Genomic DNA, 4205 nt, shown 5'->3' with positions numbered 1-4205 from the left:
AGCTTTAAAGAAGGAAGAATAAAAAATGAGAGATAGCGGATATAAGTACCTTTCTATTGCAAATCCTGCACATGGTGAAGAGTTTTTTACTATGCTATTTGACAAGGATTTGCATGACAAAACAATGGTAGGAATCACTCGGGATAAATTATACATCTTGTGCGCCGCAAAGATCACAATAGAGAGGTTTGTTTTATTTCATCTTAAACTCTGATTTGTCATTTCAATGTGCATTGTAATCAGTACATTAACTTTTGGATTGACGATTATAAATTTGTTCATTAGACGCAAAGAACTTCTTCACATGATGATTTTGACCAAAGTTAAGGACTCCAAGGGAGCCCAAGGGAGGTCATTTTGCAGACTATAAGAAACTTAGAGCCTACATGAGGCAAGATACCTATTGGCAAGGAATGTTTGCAAAGCAGCAAGTGTTATTGCTAGGTTTGAGGTGGAGGGGCCTTTGTTTCCAAAAACATTTGAGGTCTTTTTTAAGGCATCTACAAAGACACATGTTTCATTGGCTTATATTCATGTTTTGGCAAACATGAAGAGTGCTTCAGATTATGCCTCTTTACCCGAAGTGATGCATGCAAGCAAAAATCTTGGGTACAGGAATTGGATTGTTTTAAGTACTAGTTTTTCTTCACGATGTATTTTATTGTCTCTTCTTTATAATGATTTTTTATTTAGATGGCTATTGAATTGTATGCTTCTAAGGATGATAGAGTTTATGCCCGAGGATGTACAAGAATGGTTAGATAAAAAGGATGATAATACTATGTTCTCGTCAACACACTCAGAAAAGGGTATTACACCTTGGGAGTGCTCTCATTGTAATTGTACATGGTGGTTGAAGTATCCCCTAGGTGTTATCCCAAAGAGTGACCAAGAGATTCATGCCCGTAAGTGAACCACAATCTCTTGTATAAGCTAATATAAATTGTTTAAATCTGAAATTTGTTGATCTTTTTTTGGTGAACTTTTTTATGAAAAGGTTTTTTGAAAGAGAGTCCCATCTCTAATGATGGTGTTATCCCACCCCAAGATACACACATTGAGCCATCCACCAAGCCACCTTTGTGTGGAAGGAAACGTAAAAAAAGTATAGAAAAACCCTCCCAATTGTGCCTATAGATGTTGATGGTGAGGAGGAGAGCTTTCTCTTCCACCAAAAGGATCCACCCTAGCATCAAAGTCTTGCTTCTCTGAAACTATTATGAGTCGTTCACTACATGAGAGGATGCCAACAAAAGGCACCATAGGTAGACGTTCTTTGCTTGTTTAGTTTCTTTTTACTACTCTAATTATTGCTTGCATTAACCATTGACACTCCTTTGGTTTTCTAAGCATTCTTTGAGATTCTCATCAATTGAAAATTGAATTATCATGTTTAGGAGAGGAGTTTATCACATGTGTGGATGCTTTGTTGCTGGATGTGGAAGCAATTGATGACCTAGCATGGCATAGGTAAGACTTTCATATTTCTCTAAAATGTTAAAATACCATAATTTACTCTTAGCATGATGCTTTGGTTTGTGTTAGTATTGAAATGTGGTTCAAGAAAACACCAATCTATGATGGGCGTGAGTATTCATTGAAGGGGGAAATCTCCCAATATGTGGCAAGGTTGATATTTGCACACTTCCCTACATCCATGTTAGTTGATGGTATTCACAATCACACTATAGGTGAGCTTTTTTTATGGCTTTGTGTTCGTTATACAATGCATATATGTTATGATGCAATTTTTCTTTCTAACTTGAATGTGTAGGTAATGTAAAATTTGTTCCTTAGTGGAACCACTTTTCCACTACCTTGGCGAGTGGTGTCATGGAAATTGCTGATGTTCACTTGGAAGAGGAGGGTTTCTTGGTGACTTTGTCTCTTGCACAACATTTGGGGGACCTTGCCATGCAAGCTAATAGAGTTAGTTTGCAACTCATTGCTCGTGGATATTGATGTGTGATGGGGGATACTTGCATACAAAGATCGGTGAGCAGGTGAGGTTGCCTTCTTTATGTGAAGCTTGCGCATGAAATTTAGAATACTTCCAATTAAGTGATTTGTTCTCTCCTTACATAGGTGATGGATCTCACTCTTGGTTTGTTTTATCATAAGAATTCTCAAAGCATTACACCTCATTATGATAGAAAGTTTGGCGAGGGTGTTTCTCTTGAGTGCTTTTTGGCCTCAAGAAGCTATCTCACAGAGTCTCCACCTCGTTCATCTAGCAATTATACAAGCTAGAGATTTGAGTCAAGGGGGAGCAGAGCGTATTGAGACTTTTTATAGGTAACTTTCTCGCCATGAACCTTGTGAAATCAAAACACTCATCTTGATAGTTATATATAAGCTCTTGCCGTTAAATTTTGATTCAAAAGTTTGACACAGCTGGTTGCTAGAGACATTCACATATGAGGACAACCATGTTATGGACATTTTTGTTGGGTGTGGTGGCTTGGGGCTTGCTTGCACAAAGGAGATCCATCAGTGTCTAATGCTAGAGATTGATTTGTTTGTCTTCTCTAAGTTTAGAGAAGAAAGTTTGTTGGTCCTCCTCCTAGGGAGAAAAACTAGTAGATAAGTTACTTCCATAGTTGGAAACCTTTTTGTGTGACTTGACTCTATGTATTGTTTGAGATAGTAGCAACAACAAGAAACATATGGAGATTGTGGGTTTTTCCCTTGTCCCCACAGGGGTTTTTGCACCCACAATCATGATACATTGATTTGGGATGATGTTTGATATCTCAATTCGAGGGTCAATCTATATGTTGTTCAACTATGGGAAAATTGTTATGTTTGTCATTAAATATATAAAAGCTATTTTCACCCAATAAAGATTATATCTCTTAAACTGTGTAGTGACAATGTATATCAACTTAAATCAATGATGGTGGAAAATGGAAAACTTTAAGAATCTTTATATGCTTAGTACACTAGTCCACGACATCTGACCCTTGACTATCAACTTGTCATTTGCATATGCTCATCTTCTAAAACCAATTGGAGCCCTCATATTGACCAATGGCTTCTTCACAAAGCGCATGACTCTTCAAATTCTCAATTGTTTTAATTTCTCACCTTTATGTTCGATGAAGGAGCTGAATATTTTTAGAAGTGGCTACCAAATTAAGAATCACATTCGGTCCAAAAAAGGAACTGCAACTTTATAACCTTAGGCCAATTCACAAAGAGATGATTGTACCCGCATTCGAATACACTCCCCAAGGATTTGCCTAGTCAAAGCACCACAATAAGCACGAGGTTTACTTTATATAATTGCACTCATTGGGATTTTTTATTTTCTTCGTGGCCTGCCGGGCTATGTATTTTTCTCAATGGGCCCGTCGAGAAAAAAAAAATCCCGACAAAACCTAAGAGAGTATGCTTTTACCCCACAGGTGACTCTATGGGTTTCTCCAGGTCATCATCAAAGTCACATTAACAATTAACATGATCACATCTTTTTATTGTGTAATCACTAGAGTTATTAACATAATCACATGATCGTGATCACATCAATGAAATCCCTAGGTAGCACCCATGTGTATATGGCAAGATGCATCATAGTCCTTATGCTATATAAATGGAGCATGTAAGTTGGAGTGGGATGCTCCAAAAAAGGTGATCCAATGCCCTCATCACCACCAAAATAGGTGTCCCAATAAGAGTCCTTATCATTCTACCTTCCACAACACTCACTACCCTGAGAGGAACACCTATTTGCACTACTAGAAGATGCTCGTTGACCACCCTTGGACTATCAATGAGGATCAGACAATGTTGGAGTAGAATGGAATGGTGTGATATCGTGCAATGGAAGGGTGTGGGTCAATAAGAAAGCACGGTAGAAGGGTTCCTATCAATATAAGGCTTTGGGACATATAGGGTCCCTCCTTGACTCCCCGCGCTGTGGTCGACTATGAAAGACCATAAGTCACTAGGTGCTTTTGAGTGTAGAAACTAAACAAACCTTGTGTCAAATACATGTACTCCTCTCACAAAGAGAGTGCCCATTGTAGGTCTGGATCCATTAGCATGTGAGGAACCTAAGTAGATGGACGAGCTCCACCAAAACCATAAGAGGGCCACTCTGGTGGGAAGCCCAACTACAATGTATACCAACCAAAGGAAAAATATCGGGGCTTCTCCCCATTAGCTGATCTCTTGTTTGACATATATAAGAGATTAGTTTGCAA

The sequence above is a fragment of the Adiantum capillus-veneris genome, chromosome 6 (genome assembly GCF_014529385.1).
Source record: "Adiantum capillus-veneris isolate H3 chromosome 6, ASM1452938v2, whole genome shotgun sequence".
NCBI classification, from domain to species: domain Eukaryota; kingdom Viridiplantae; phylum Streptophyta; class Polypodiopsida; order Polypodiales; family Pteridaceae; genus Adiantum; species Adiantum capillus-veneris.
Note: the sequence above shows the minus strand (reverse complement) of the source record.